The following is a 17,690-nucleotide window of genomic DNA, read 5'->3' on the forward strand; positions in this document are numbered from 1 at the left end:
CACCAAAGCTTCAACGCAGATGTAGCAGTTTGCAGATGGCTGTAGTAATTTGAATTTGGTTTATAAATGCAGGCTAAAGGAATGAGCTAAACTAACTCCTAGAAACACATATGGAATTTAACTGAACCAAGAAATAAAGATTTAAAATCCCTAAGTAGCAAACTTCTTGCAAATTTATGCATAAAATCCTGGAAATACCCAATATGGCAGGCAGCATCTGTAGAAGGAAAATCCCAGTTAATGCTTCAGATCAATGACCTGCTCATCAGAACATTTAAAATGTGCACTCATTGTTACTGCCTAACTTTCTCAGTATCTTAACATACTCTGCTTATTATTCACATTTACACCATGAACAGAATTTTAATTTTTTTGCGATTCTCTGGTAAGTGGTTTTAATTGTTGGAGAAGAGAGGCTATTGGAAGGTGGGCAGTCCTGAGAAAAGGAATAGGCATTATTTTCATTGTATTAGCAGCTTTGGGGGGTGGGCAAATATGCAGGCTTGGTTCAATTCTCCAGTTACCTTTTGTCCCTTATTATGGGCCTCAGCCCCACACCATGGAACCGTACCGTGCACAACAAGGCTATTTTGCTCACCATGCCCAGACCAACCATCAAGTAACCAGGATCCATGTATCAAAACTGTCACAATGCTCCAATCCATTGTTTAATGTGTTGCATTGCCAGAAATGCCAACCTTTGAATTAAATTTTAAACCAAGACATCAAACAACAACATGAAGACCTACTTCAATAAAAGCCACTGGACAGGAAAGTGACAGACTGCTGCCATTTTCATTTTCATAGATCACTTACAAATATTCACTATGTAATATGAAAGGAAATATCCAAGACTTAGCTGGATACTATATAAATGTAGCATCTTTTCATTTTCTCTTTTAATTTGTCTTTTTTTTGTCAGAAGCAGGTTTGATGATTCTTTTCAGTCTAAAGCTGGAAATGAGCAGTTTTGCAAATAGGTTTCTTTCTTTCCTTATGCCACTCAACTCACAAAAGTGGTTGTAAGGAGAAGTAAAATCAACTAATTGATTATCAATAAACTCATTTAATACTCCTTTTCAGTGAGCTCACCCGGATGTGGAAATTAGCACTAGAAAAATAGATTTATTATTTACATGATTAGTTAACCTTCATTCACTTCAACTCTGAACTGATGACACAACCGATAGACTCACGTTCAAGAACTGTACAATTATTTATTCATCATTATTATTATTCAGTATTATTTATTCATTTATTGATTATCAGTATAATTACATTTATTATTTTTTGTTCTGTACAGATGGTTGTCTTTTGCACATTGGTTGCTTGTCAGTATTTGTGTGCAGGTTTTCAGTGATTCTATTGCGTTTCTCTTTTCGACTGTAAATACTTGCAAGAGAATGAGTTTCAAGTTAGTTTACAATGGTATAGATACCTTTTGATAATAACTTTACTTTGCTTAATCAGGGTCAACACTGATGGTTGAGGAAAAGAACACTGGCTTGGTACTGGAGATCAATGTGTAACTTAGGGGAAGTACATATGTTCAGTTAGTATAGCTTTGTACTATGATTTTCTGTTCACTGGAACTTGGGTTGTTATTGGCCAAATTCACTTTATTCGGGGCACTTAAAGGGAAGTCTTGCCATGTGTAGCTTCCTAATGTTTCCTTATAACAGAGCTTAGCACATCAGAAGATAATATGAAACTCCCTGATTGTGAAAACATAGCTGTGCTCTTTAGTCACAACAATGGCAGCTCATTTTCTGTTACATTTGTCAAACACAGAACACAGTCCATATGCTTTATGCTGCTTCAGAAGTTCAATTCCATACAGACAATTTTCAAAAGCAGACTGCAGCAGGTATACACCTAACTTTCGGCACAATAGGCTTGTGCAATCAAATATGAATTTCTACCCCACTGGTTTCCTTGGAATGGAGCCATAGTGGAAGTCAATTGAGAACAGATTTAGTTGTTATGATGTTCATGCTGTTTGACCATTTTCATCAAAGCCTGCAAACAATAAATAGATGTATAGGCACTCTACTAGTGTTTCAGGCAAAGGAAAGCAGAAATAGGGGCTTGTGCGGAAGAGGTGGAGAGAAAATGTAAAGGTGGGTGGATAATTGGGAGTGGGTGAGAGGAGAATGGAATGTTTCACAAGATCTTTTTCTGTATTGTTATTTAATGTCATTAAATGTTATTTTCTACAAGTTAGCAAAACATCCATTTCTAGTGAAATTGTGACAAACACTAATATTATTTGATAGTAAATACAAAACATTGATCAGGATTCTGGACCATGAGAATAAATAATATACTGCTGGGCATGGCTTTTTTAAATCAATAATGTTAGTGAATGAGCTGGCATGTAATTGAAGCAATCTGCTCAAATTATTTTAGCAGAACCTCTTTCGTTGTTCTTTCTATGTCGTTAGTACCCACATGGACCACAAAAACCGAATCTTTTCCCTCCCACTCTAAATTCCTTCACAGGTCTGATGTGATATCCCAGAAAGATTTCTTTATTGTAATGTAACATTATTTCAACTATCTGCACTGTAAAGGGGAGTGATTGGGGCCATGTTAAACTTCATTTGGAATAGAGAGCTATGAGTCATCTTTTATACAACCCACTCTGCTTTCCCTTCAGTGGAAATCTAAATTAGATGATGGATGAAAAATAAAAGACATACATTTTTATAGTGCCTTTCACAACCTCAGAATATCTCAATGTTTTTTCAACCTTTGAAGCACTCTCATGTATTGTCACTCATAAGAACATAGCAGTCTATTTTCCCAATAGATCAGAAATCACAGATCGTGAAAGGTGTCAGTCACGGCAACCATACTGGCTAAGCATGAACTACATAACCTAATTCTTGGTCCATAGCAATTCAGATCAATGTTATTCATGTAAGCGTTCAAGACTTACAGTCAAGATGGCACCAAGCAGCAGTCTTTGTTGAGGTTATAACTCAAACTTAGTTGTTTGTTAGTTAATTTCTTTTTAATTTGTAGGGGAAAGAAAAGAGAGTTAGGGGTCAGGTTAGGCCTTAGTGACAGGGACTTGGAGGAATTAGAGATCAAGCTGAAGTCAAGGCCTCCAATCCACTTTCAAAGACAAGTAATATGGAACTGTAATGAAGGATATCTGTGGTTGGATGTCGAGTTGGCAGACCAATGAGGATGAGGGCTAGTGGCCCCCCCAGGACAAAGAATCATCAGTTGGTTCTGTGGATCGGAGTTCCATGTGGGCAGGAGGCATGAGAGCCAGTGTCCCCCTCAGTACGCAAGTCATGAAGTCATAGAGACCTAGTATTCAGGGTGCCTATTATCGGAGAGTCCTGGGATCTATGCCAAGGATCTAAGCCCAAAGTTTGATCAGAAATCCAGAATTTGAGGCCTGATTGCTGAAGCCCTGAGTCTGTGAGCCTACTGAGGAAGTTGAAGCACAATACCTGCTAATCTGTGAGCCTGCTGGAGGCTGGAGACAGCCTGTCCTGGGATTGGAGCAATGTATCTGTTCTTTGGATGGGAGGGAGGAGAGGCGCTTTGTTTAACTTTGTTCTTTTGTTTGCTTTCTTTTCTGCTGAGCATTGTGGGTTTGCTATGTTGGCATCAGAATGTGTGGAAGGACTTGCTGACTGCCCCAGCTCATCTTTAAGTCGTATTAGTTGTTAACACCAAATGACATATTTCACAGTGTGTTATGATGTACATGCAATAAATAAGAATAAATAATTGAATCTAAACACAAATCTGTCTCTTTCAGTGAATAATTTATAGACCTTGTGCACAGTCTAGGAGAAGGAATAGTTACTGCATCTGTCTTCCACCAACTTCTTTAAATTATAAATCTTCTTGATTTCTCTGTCGTGGGAACTAAATTTTTCTTAATCTGTCTACGTCCCTCATCATTTTAGGCTCCAACTTATTTTCTTTTTGGGGTAGTGTATTTAATATTTCAGTAATATTGTAAATATATTGTTTGATTGAGCATTCCTTGTTGTTTACATAACACATCATGGGTAATATGTAAAAGCAGGCGAATGGCACATGTCTTACACCACCATGTCAAATGTGCACACCTCACTAAAGTAAAATGAAGTAAACAAGTTATCCCAGCTCCTGTGTTTCACTTGCAATTAGCTTCTGGAGTTGCAAAACATTTGGCAATGAGTAAGTTTTATAGTGAACCTGAGATGACTACCTACCTGATAAAGCACAACATGTTTGTGTTGTGTAATTAATATTTCAGTAATATTTGAGTAATCTTATATATATATATACAAACTTTTCTATATATATATATATATATATGTGTGTGTGTGTGTGTATATATATATATATATATAGTTTGATTAAGCACTCATGTTCATTTAAATAATTAATTAGAGGATATATGTAAAAATATGTGAATTGCATGCATCATGTCCTGCCATGTGATACGTGCATGGCTTGCTTAAAGTAAACATGAAGTTAAATTCACAATTTGGACTCCCATATCTCCCTTTGAATTAGTTTAATGTTTAGAAGTTATAAAACAAAAAATGGTGATGAGGTCTTTTTAAAATGAACTCAAGATGGTACTGACCTGCTGAAGCGCAGTGAGACATCTGAGCTAGAAAAAAAAGTGAAGCAAGGAACAGTGAGTGTAAAAAACAGCCCAGCACAAGTAGAGATAGTTGAATTTTAAAACAAAAGGCAGAAAACAAAAGAATTCAGAGTTCATAAACAACAAGTATTGGATGATAATAACCATTAAAAAAAGAGTAGAAATGGCTGGCTACATTGGAAAGATAGAAACTTCAGATTACACAACAGGTAACTGGATTTTATATACTGAGCAAATTGAACACTGCCTTGAAACAGTGCAAATGAAATAACCAATGAGTAACAAGTACCGATTTTGTTGAGTGCATTGGGTTTAAAGGCGTACAGTTTGCTGTTCCAATGAAGTGAATAGAAATGAGCTTTGCTGATATTGTCAAAGTAACGCAGCAGCATTTCGAACTAAAGTCATTGTTGATTGCAGAACACTTTAGATTTCATAATTGGAATCAAAAGGAAGGGGAGCCAAGCTCAGTATACATAGCTGAATTGAAGAGACTGTATGATCATTGTCAGTTTGATAATGGTCTTAACAATGCGGTGAGAGATTGTTTAGTTTGTGGAATCTTAAAGAAACCATTCAAAAATGGCTCCTAATTGAAACACAACTCATTTAAAAGAGCAGTTGAAATCACTGTTTCAATGGAAACCACAGATAAAGGTGCAATTGAGTTACAGTCAGGAATGAAAGTGAGTGTGAACAAAATTGCAGCACCTAAATAGAAATCAGTCTGGCTGAACAAAATTGTTCTGGCAGGGTCTCACTTACACCAAACAATTATAGATTTATATGTGAAACTAGTAGAAAATGCCACAAAGTAAAACACATACAGTTAACATGTCGGGCAGACAAAAATAAATGGACTGCAAATGAAAGAAAAAAAGCTAAAAATCAATTTGGATTTTCATAAAGAGCACTAATCTGCATCCTGTTGAAGAAAAAATCTGATAATGATGAGAGAGACACAGAACTGGGTACCTTAAGATTTACAATGTGAAAACTAGTAATAGAGAAGCAATATGCTTACACCAGAAGTGAACAGAAAATTAATTAAAATGGAATTGGTTACAGGTCTAGCTTCTTCAGTCATTCTACAAAGTGAGTTTGAACAGCATTTCAAAAATACTGAACTGAACCCTGCAGATATCCAACTAAAAACTGATACTGGAGAAAAGATAATTCCTGTGGGAAAATACAACCAACAAGCCACATTGAGCTTGTATATGGTAAAGGTGGGGACATGATTGACTGAGACAACTACAACTTCATTGGAGATCCATTCACACAATTTGTATGCCACTTCCCCTGCAATGAAGCCAACTGAAAGTGAATTACGAAATGAAATTGTGAAAGTAGAAATAGTAGTCCAACTGCAATAGGTTTTGAGACATATCTGAGAAAGCTTCTGATACGTTAATCAGGCAATTACTTGTGAAAGGTGGCTTGATTTTAAGCTGGAAAAAAAAGTTCAAGGAGCTTCAGGAAAGTTGCAAGAATTCAGCTTTTGTGAGTATAAAGAAACAGAATCTGCTCTGTATGTATTAAGGCTATTTTATGAACTTCAAGTAGGAGAGAAGAAGCTGCTTGTAAAAGGAAATGCAAAGAACAAAGCCCAGTGGAATAAATGCAAGGCCAAAAAGAAAGGAGTCAATGGAGGTATGAAAACGGAGGATGCTGTGGATGAGGAAACCAAGAGGAGAGATCAGATCGTAAAGGGAACAATAGGATTACTAAGAGAGTATTCCAGTGAACTAAATGGGCCTTCCCAAGATCAAGATGCACAAACTAGAAGAAGGAAAATGAAGAAGAAAGGTGGACACCACTGTCAGAACCACTTCTTGCAGTCTTAGAGTCAACCACCACAGAGGAGATCCCAGAATCTGAGATTGTTTTCACAGCCTCAAGTCTCATCTGCTGAGTAGAGTGATCTCCCTTGTCAGAAAAGATGTTATCCCACATGAGTAAGAAATCCTCAAAAGCAATTTAATCTTTAGGCCTGAATAAAACAATTTAAAATTTACTGTGCTGTAGATGCCTGTATATAGTAGATGTATTATATAATATAATGTATGTCTGGTTGAGATGCATTCTCTATTGAGTTGGAGTTTACAGCTAACCAGGGAGGAGAGTTGAGTATCTGATATTACAGTTATACTTGAGTGATCTTGTGTGTGTATATATGTATGTATGTATGTATATATATACACACACACACACACATACGCACACATACATATATTTGATTAGGCTTTGTTGTTTGCTTAAATAATTAATTTTGGGTTATATGTAAAAATAAGTGAAATGCATACATCATCATGCTCCCATGTGATATGTTCAAGAGAACAACTAATCCTAAAAATGCTGATGGATTGTCCCATTTATCTTTGGAAAAGGAAATACCTGAAAAATTACAAAAGAGGACATCCTTCTTGACGTATTCTCCCAGAAAACTTAGTTAGTGATAATGGACCACTACTTGTTGTGGAACAGTTTTAATCATTCCTGAAAATAAATAGAATAAGACATCTTATGTCTGCACCATACCACCCAGCTACAAAGGGCTTGGCGGAAAGATTTGTCTAGAGTCTAAAGAACATACTGTGAACAATGTCAGCAGAACACACGACACTGACATTGAATCAGAAGTTCACAAATTTCCTCCTTGTATATCACAACGCAACACACTCCATAATCACAAACCCACCAGCAATGCTGTTCCTCAGTTGTCTCTTGTGCTCATGCATGGATCTCCTCGGACATTATCTCAGGAGGAGTTTGTAGAACAGCTGAAACAAATTGAGGACTCCTCAAAAAAGGAAATTTGGCATTCCACTCCTGCACAAGCAGTCCTGGTGAGGGACTACAGAGATGGTCAGAAGAGGTTACTTGGAAACAATAATGACAGAACTGGAACACTCTCCTACACAGTGAAGATTGTTTCTGATGTCATCTGGAGACAGCTCATCGATCAGTTGTGGAGAGCAGAGCCAATTGTTAGAGAAGGATGGTGTCCAGCGCTGACAGAAACACTTCCTGCAGTCTCAGAGTCAACTCCTACAACCACCATGGAGGAGGCCCCAGAACCTGAGATTGTTTCACAGCCCCAAGTCTCACCTGCCAGTAGAGTGACCCCCTTGTCAGGAAGGATGTTATCCCACAAGAGTAAGGGATCTTCCACTCTAATTAAATCTTCAGGCCTGAATGAGGCAATTAAAAATTTTATATATCATGACTAGACAGCAATAAGTTACATTCCCTTATTGATCTTCTGGTAAGATGGTGGTGCGTGTACACGTAGTGGCCTCTCAGGGGCCAACTGAAGGTTCTTTTCTCCTTGTTAAAGGTGTTTTATACATAGTAAGATTATTATTTAGAAATACAGAAGCATAGAAAACCTACAGCACAATACAGGCCCTTTGGCCCACAAATTTGTGCCGAACATGTCCGTACCTTAGAAATTACTAGGCTTACCTATAGCCCTCTATTTTACTAAGCTCCATGTACCTTCTAAAAGCCTCTTAAAAGACCCTATCTATCCGCTTCCACCACTGTTGCCGGCAGCCTATTCCACGCACTCATCACTCTCTGAGTAAAAATACTTACCCCGACATCTCCTCTGTACCTACTCCCCAGCACCTTAAACCTGTCCTCTTGTGGCAACCATTTCAGCCTTGGAAAAAAGCCTCTGACTATCCACACGATCAATACCTCTCATCATCTTGTACCTGTCTGGCAGGTCCATCAAATCAGTGAGCTGCTCATTCTTCAGAGTAACTGACCGGGATGTCGTAAGAGCCAGCTGGTGTTCAGAGAAAGTGAGTCAATCCATTAGACTGGGGGATTTGACATGGGGTATTGGGCCAGGGATATGGAACTGGGCTGTTGGGCCATTAGGCCCTGGGATTCGAGCTGGGCCATCAAACTTGGGGATTTGAGTCAGGCTGTCTGTCTGGGGTTTGAAGCTGGGCTGTCAGGCTGCAGGAGAAGCCAAATTGGGTTTGGAACAATGGACTTAGGTAGAGACAATGCTGCTGCCTGCTACTCGGAGGCACCAGAGTTGATGGCTTCAAGTTGGCATGAAGGCAGCATGCAGTGAAAATGTGAGTGACAATTTTGAATGTTTCTTTTGTGATCGCAAAACCCTGTTGGATATTGATTGCTGCAGGCCTGCTACCCTTGTTTGTTGGTGAGACAGCTGGTGAGGCAGCAGTGTTGCCTTGAGTGCTGCTAGGACTAGGCCTCAGTACTCAAGCTTGCATTGTAGCATGGCATCCAGGCTCTGCTGGAGGTGGCTTCTCTTGTCGCTGCTGCGCTCCAGTGATGGATCAATGGAATTAGAGGCTGGACTGCCAGGAACAATCAATTTGTGGAACTTGGCACTCAGGGACTTGGCCTAAAAATTTGTTTTCCTATGTGTCTATGTTCTTTTTTTCACCCTTTCTCATTACTTTGTATATGCATGTATGCTTTTGCACCTTGACCCCAAAGGACCACTGTTTCATTCAGTTGTATTCATGTATTGTTTGAATGACCATTGAACTTGATTTTATTTGATTTTACATATTTGAGTTGAGATGCATTCTATATTAAGTTGGAGCTAAAAGACAAGCAGGGAGAAGAGCTGTGTATTTAATATTTCAGGAATATTTGAGTAATAGCGTAAATATATTATCTTATTTAGCATTCTTTATTGCTAACATAAAACATTATGAGTTAGATGTAAAAGTACGTGAATGGCATACATTATTAAGGCACCATGTCATATATGCATGACTCACTAATATAAAATGAGTAGACAAATCTTCCCAGCTCTCATGCTTTTCTTTTGATTAGTTCTGGAGTTACAAAACATAACACTTGGCCTCCTCTATTTCAAAGATAATAATTATCCAATCTTTACATATAGCATGATCCCACAAACACCAATACATTAGCCATTGATTATCTTGTGATCAGGTATAAATAAAGGCCATACCTTTGGGGAAAAACTTCTTGCCCATCTTCAAATGCTGTTGTGGGACCTGTGAGAACAAATATGTCTTCAATTTAATACCTCTTTTGGCAGTGCATTTTCTCAGCTTTTTAGCTGAATTGGTACGTGAACTCACACTTAACTGACTTGAGGCAATGATGCTTGCTGCTGAACAACAACTGACTCTTAAGTTGATATGATAGCAAGCAACTATTCTGATATTACTGACTTTTTTTTACCCCGAAGTGACAAACAATGAGCTGAGAAATTTTAATTTCATAAAGCTGAATTCCCATTTAGCATAAGTATTTTGTTTATATGCAGTATTTTGATCTTCCTATTTTGCATTGATAATTTGAGTGAAACTTGGTCAAGTTGCATTTTTCCTAAGAGGAGAGAGCGCAGATATTCATGTCAAAAGAATATAAATTCTGTGGAAATGTTTAGAGTAGAAAGATCACTTGGGAGGTAGTAATAAAGTAACCTCTGCATCCCCTTCACCCCACTGCTATATCATACGCCTAGCCTTAAGTCCAATGTGATTGACTGGCAATTAATTTACTTCATTTATAGAAAATTAGAAGACATCAAATTCAAACACTGCTAGACTACTGCTGATGAAGAGCTACTGATTAAGATAAATAATTACTGTTCTATGTATGAAAATTTTCAGATTCTAATAACTATGTGTCAATGAGGAACAGAAGATTCAGTATGGGGTATTATCCTTTGATCTTGTTACAGTTATGAAGGTCAATCAATAACACGAATGTAACTTAAAAATCATTTTTTTCTCTAATGTGGGTGTAGAGTAATTGTCATCCATTGTAAGCTAATGATGCAAATATTAACATAACAGTTTAATAGTTATACTAGTTTTCTGATGAACTAGGATAAAGATTGAAGCAAATATCAATTGATGCTTCCATGGTTTTTGTTTTACAAATACTGCTTTACTTTTCATAACTTCTGCTACCAAAATATTGATAAAAGAATGGTAGAATTGTTTTAATATGTGTAGTTTATGTAAATTTATTCTTAAGTTGAAATATTTATTGATGCTAACAATGGCACTGTGGATCCTCATACAGTTGATACAAATTTAATTCTAATATCATTTGCGAATTGTGAGATACATGTCAGCAAGACTAAATGTGTTCTACAAATCAGAAGGCATGGTAACATTACATTGTGCAAGCATTTGAAGATTGTTTTTGAAGAAGAGTGTTGTTGACATGAATCTTTATGTGGGACTGATTCAGTACTTATTAAATAACTAATATCTATACTATCATAGAAATACTACCATAGAAACAGAGAACCTACAGCACAATACATGTCCTTCGGCCCACAAAGCTGTGCATAACATGTCCTTACCTTAGAAATTACCTAGGGTTACCCATAGCCCTCTATTTTTCTGAGTTCCATATACCTGTCCAGGAGCCTCTGAAAAGACCCTATTGTATCCGCCTCCACCACCGTCGCTGGCAGCCCATTCCACGCACTCACCACTCTCTGCATAAAAAACTTACCCCCGATATCTCCTCTGTACCTACTTCCAAGCACCTTAAAATTGTGCCCTCTCATGTTAGCCATTTCAGCCCTGGGGAAAAGCCTCTGACTATCCACACAATCAATGCCTCTCAACATCTTATACACCTCTATCAGGTCACCTCTCATCCTCTGTCACTCCAAGGAAAAAAGGCCAAGTTCATTCAGCCTATTCTCATAAGGCATGTTCCCCAATCCAGGCAACTTCCTTGTAAATCTCCTTTCTATGGTTTCCACATCCTTCCTATAGTGAGGCAACCAGAACTTGAGTACAGCACTCCAAGTAGGGGCTGACCAGGGTCCTATATATCTGCAACATTACCTCTTGGCTTCTAAACTCAATCCCATGATTGATGAAGGCCAATGCGCCATATGCTTTCTTATCCACAGAGTCAACCTGTGCAGCCGCTGTGAATGTCCTATGGACTCGGACCTCAAGATTCCTCTGATCCTCATGCGCAAGGAATCTGCCACTCACCTGTGAGAGAAAGAGAAGGATCACAATCGTGCTTGAGCATTCTATTTCACCAACGCTTCTTTCCACTAATGAAGCTCTGTAATTAGAATCTCCATTTGCAGGTTTGGTGCTGATTAAGTTTGTGGTAAACTGTTTTATGAGAACTTTTTAAGCCCCAAATGGGGGGACCTAGTTTTGAGGTGTTATCGTTAACAATGCCATCGAGCCATAACAACGCAACTAAAAACATGAACACAAGAGATTCATAAGAGATTGAAACCTTGAACAATGTACACAAAATGCTGGAGGAATTCAGCAGGGTAATGAACAGTTGATGTTTCGGGCTGAGATCTTTCATTGAGCCTGCATCCACAACTTCCACTGGCAGCTCATTCCACACTCTCACCCCCCTCAGAGTGATAAAGATCTCCCTCATGTTCCACATAAACATTTCAACTTTCACCCTTGACCCACGACATCTAGTTCTGGTCTCACCCAACGTCAGTGAAAAAAGCTTACTTGAATTTACCATATCTCTATCTCTCATAATTTTATATATCTCTATCCTATTTCCCCTCATTCTTCTAAGCTCTAGGGAATGAAGTCCTAATCTAATTAATCTTTCCCTGTAACTCAAGTCCCAGCAACATCTTTGTAAATTTTCTCTGCACTCTTTCAATTTTATTAACATCTTTCCTGTAGGTAGGTGATCAAAATGGCACACAATGCTCCAAATTAGGCCTCACTTACAACCCAACTCCGGTACTCATTATTTCAATTTATGAAGACCAATTTCCTTTACAGCATTATCTATCTGTGATGCCAGTTTCAAGGAATTATGGATCTGTATTCCCATATCATTGTTCCACTGCATTCATCAGTGCCCCATCACTTCACTTTGATAGTTTTCCTCACTATCCACTGCAGCCCAAAACTTGGTGTCATTTGTGAATTTGCTGATCCAGTATTATTATCCAGATGATTGATATAGATGACAAACTACAATGGAACCAGCACCAATACCTGCAGCACACCACTAGTCACATACCTCCAGTCAGAGAGGTAATCATGTTCTCCCATAAAGCCAATATCAAATCCAATTTACCACCTCATCTTGAATGCCAAGTGACTGAACCTTCTTGACCAACATACCATGCAGGACCTTGTCAAGGGCCTTGCTAAAGTCCATGTGGACAGCATCCACTGCTTTGCCTTCATCAACTTTCCTGCACAGAACCTCCAACAGTACTTCCCCTCATGAAACTGCTCAAGTGTTTCAATGTAGATTGTGTTCATATCTCTGAAGTTAGAATTTAACTGGCAATTCTCTAACACAAGAATGTGATAACTGCAGGGGCCACTGATTATGTTTTCTCTTAAAAGTAGTTTTGTTTTAATCCAAGAAAAATATTCTAGTCTTCTCCACAGTATACTAGTCCCATAAAAATGTGATGGCCAAATTCAATCATCTTCATAATTGCACCAGCCTTCTTGTCCTGAAGCAGAACAGAGAATTACTGCATTAATTTCATTAAAGAAACCCTAGAGAATGTAACCAAAAATGTAGTTCAGTAAGAGATGTTCAGGCCCAATTCTTTGCCATCTGAATGCAGGCCGCATTGGACTTCTTAAATGAAAGTACTGCCAGTATTCTACAGAATGCTTACTTAGTGCTAAAATCATAGAGTGGGGAGAATTTAGTGAAGCCCAATTTGGCAGTCTTTACCTTGTGATAAATTTGCATATTGCTGACATAATGTATGATTGCAGGAAGCAGCATAAAGAACAGTGTCTCTGTTATGTTACCCTCTGCCCCCATAATGATTATTTTCCTTAGAATAACTCCTTCCTGTAAGAGGTTCTGATTTACTTTGTTAAGGATACAGCTCTTGGTGCTCCTCCAGCTCTATTTGTATACCTAATATCAGGGATTAATCACTTATTGCATACTGAAGTGCATCCTGACATGAATTCTGATCTTTCCATTTGTCAATTCGATTCATTGTTTTCTAGTCCCGCATCTATCATTTAATTTGAAATAATGTTCAGTATTAACTTTTTCTCTTCCATTTAGAGTCTTGTATACCTTTGTAAGGCCTTTCAAGACTTGAGTCTGGCTCTTGCTAACCTTTCTTTACAATGTGGTCCAGTGACAGTGGTAGTCAGCCTCATTGTACTTCTCCCCATTGCTTTAAAGATTACCTGATCAGAACTGAATACATTATTCAAGATGTGGCTTCACCAGAGCTAAATGCAGGTTCGGCAAGGTGGCCTTTTTTTTCTTTCCAGATTAGGAAATTTAGCTCAGTGTTCAATACAGACAGAGTCCCAAATGATGCATTTGCTTAACGAGGAGCATAGCGCTTTCTAACGCTACAGTTTAATTTTGTGGATTATTTTCATTCTGCTAATAAATGCCCAGGATGTTGATTTGGCCACTGGATTTTGCTACTGTATGTCTTCTTCAACAGATGAAAGATAAATCATCACAACCATCTTCATCACCACCAGTCTGGCATATTACAGGTTCCAAGTTAGTTTCTCTTCCCCTCTTCAATTTTCTATGCAAACTCCAATTTTTGGAATTATCCTTTTTTTTCCTCTCAGCATCTCTTCTTTCACAAGATTGTGGACACTTGTTTCAATGACCCACCCAACCACATTTGGCACAAGCACACACTAAGTAATTTTCCAGTCATGGCTCAATATAGAATTCACCTCTTGAGCTGCCAGAGGAACCCGTTGAAAGAATCTAAGCTGGCACTGTAATGCCATATCTTGGCAGAAGTGCTGCCTTTAGGAACCAAAGCCCTGCATCTTCAGGTGTGCTGAGAACATCCCATTGCATTACTTTGATTAAGAACTGGGATATGATTCGTGAGTTTCCTCAATAACCAATCAACATCACTAATCTAGCCATCATAACTACCTTGCCACTAATGTGGCTGCTTGTTGTGCACAGATTGGCTGGTGCATTTCATACTTTTCAAAAATATTACACTTCAAAACTACTGCGTTTTCTGGAAAGCACTTCATGAAGACCTGAGATCATGAAAGGTGCGATATAAACAGGAGCCTATCTTGCTTAATTGATGATATCAATCAAACTACCTCTTTACTTCTATCATTACCAACACCTCCTCATTACTTTACTTGTCTCTCCATTATTCTTTCACCATGCATCTCCAACCCCACATCTCAAAACTTTTCTGCACATTTTAAGACAGATTTGAACATACCTTACTTGGGAGATGATTAATGCATTCAAGGGTCTGAGCCTGAAGGGAGCTTGTCACAGCAGGCCCAGTAATACAGATCCATTTCATGACATTTCATTACAATATTGCTGGCTCTCACTGGCATCCCCATCTGTAAGCTTAAATAAGAATTGAAAAGTTGCTTTTAACACAGGGAAGTAACTGCTCAGAATAGTACAGCCCTCAGCTGAATGTACTTCACAGCATATAACTTATTATAATTTGATAATAATTTATGTTAGGATTCTTGACTAATTATTCATCTCTTTTGCTTCGAGATATCACTTGTTGACTAACACAACAGGCAAGTGGAGCTTGGAATTCCCCATTGAATTCTAAAATGCCTGTTAAAATAGTGCTGCACAGTGAGCCCTTGACTGTTTGTGCTTGATAGAAAATATGCAATTTTCCTACACACGTACAATGTGCCATGGGAATTATAGGTTTTTGATATAATTGCATGAGAAATGTGTACTTAAATGTATGTACTGCCAACATAGCAGTCACTCTCAAAGCGGCAGGTAGCATGAGGAATTGTTGATCCAACTAACAAGCCAATCCAGACCCACAAAGCAACTGAAAACTCCACAGTAGCTCATTTGCTGACAATCTATGAAGTCAAGGACTTTAACATTCAGAAATACTTTCAAGATCAATTTAAAAGTTGCATAAATATTTGTAAACAATTAAAAACACTGAATTAACTTGAAAACAGATGAATGTACTTGTATGTGTCAATATCCTTTGCAATCATCCTTCTTCATTAAAATGAATGGACTCACTTTTCTGGCATTAGCTCTGACGTGGCAGAGATTTACTGTCAGTATATCTGTCATAGGTGCTAGATTTCCATATCTCCATTCTACTTCTGATCATCTGAGCACTTGTTGAGGGTAAGTGCTGGCAATTCCGTCCTTGATAGGAGAAAAAGTCACAATTAATCAAAAATTAACACTAACAAAAAAGATGTAAAAACTTGGTGTTAAGGAGCTCAAGGGCTAGGTGATGGGAAGTGTAAAGAAATTAGAAATATAGATTAAAACCAATGGAGCCAAAATTTGAAAATATTGTATGGCTACTTGTATATGATATGTGTATTTATTGTAGTTCAGAATGTTATATCATCACTGAAAAATGCAATTCTTAACTAAATGTACACTTGCCCTGTTCTGTTGTAAAGGGCTGCCTTCATAAGAAGGTCAGGTGTTTGTGAAGGTAAATAATATAGGAGGCCCAGTTATTTAGATGTATTTATTCATTGTAGTGTTCTCGCTTGGGTGCAACGGAACGCCAAACTAAACACCAAGATAAACCATAGTCAATGAAAACAGGGTCGCAGTAAGATTAACCATTTACTGTTCACTCTTCCTCATTAACGTATGGTGAAAACTATTGATAAACCAATACAAGATTTGTACAGCATTTGTTTCCTTCTTGATATTACATTTACATCGTAAATACTTGCAAAAGTAACACTACAACTACTACATTACATTAAAGTGCAGCATACAGTCAGAATCTACCTACGCCATTGACTGCTTTAAATACACTTCAACACAAACTATCCACAACTCTTTAACTAACGAAAACATAAACCTTATCGACCGTCGTTACTTTTAACAAGATCGGTGTTAACATTTTAATTCAACATATCGATTATCTCATGACTTACGGCGTTGCTTCCACTATGTTTCTAGCGCATAGAAAGACAACTTCTCTTGCGCTGGACTTGCACATGTGTGGCCCCCACCTTCCCGTTTCTCCAAACCTGTATTTTCCCACAGGACGTGGCAAAACCAGATGTGACGTCATCGCATGCTGCGATATATCACAGACAACGAATTTACTTTAAACAATCCTAACTTTAATTAAAATGCTAACAAATGAATTACTAAGGTGAAAATATTATAAACTAAATAACTGCCATAAAGGCAACACACTCCCCGCTTGACTTTCATAAGGTCACAATGAACATGATACAAAACTTCAGTCTCTAATCAGTCCTTAGGTAGAAATAGAATGACTTCTGTAACTGACCTTTGGTAAATTTTCACATCACCTTGGTCGGTAGTTTTCGACTCAACCTTCCTGACATGTCCATCCCTACTAGGGAATGTGGCAGTGATTCTGGCCATTGGCCAGCTGTTGCCGGTGATCTGCTTGTCCCTGAGCAGGACTAAGTCTCCAACTTGAAGATTCCTGCAGGATTCTGTCCACTTTTGTTTGTGTTGCAACAAAGGTAGATATTCCTGTCTCCATTGCTTTGTGTACAGATCCTTATCGGAGAAGTCCCTTGGTGGAGGGGGGGGCTCCTGCCTTCTACATAAGGAGCATTGATGGTGAGAGTATGAAGGGGTTTTCTGGGTCAGAAGACACAGGTAGGAGTGGTCGTGCATTTATAATGGCTGTGACCTCTGCCATTATTGTGCGCAGTACCTCGTGGGTCAATCAGGTGCATTGCTGCATCTCAAGTTTCCTTTTCAGGGTTTTTTGCAAGGGCGTGAACTGCTTGACTGCCTGCTCTTTGTTGTTTGGCAAGTGCTGGTGTGGTTCTCTGAAAGGCAGTGGGGCAACCCCATTATTTGCTTCATCTCTGAAGACCTTGGTGTCCTTTGTTTTTAAGAAAATGGCATCTTGAGCTGATTGAGCAAGTTTATTATCATGCTCAGTTTGAGCGAAGACTGACTGACCCAGCGTCTCGTCAGTTACTTTACATTTGTTAAAGCCTTGTCGTGCTTCCTTAATACACATGACACCTGTGCGGGGTTGAAAAATTGACTGGCGGCCACTCAATTGGTCTTGAGTGTGCTAACCATCGATTTGTGTACATTG

The sequence above is a fragment of the Hypanus sabinus genome, chromosome 4 (genome assembly GCF_030144855.1).
Source record: "Hypanus sabinus isolate sHypSab1 chromosome 4, sHypSab1.hap1, whole genome shotgun sequence".
NCBI lineage: Eukaryota > Metazoa > Chordata > Chondrichthyes > Myliobatiformes > Dasyatidae > Hypanus > Hypanus sabinus.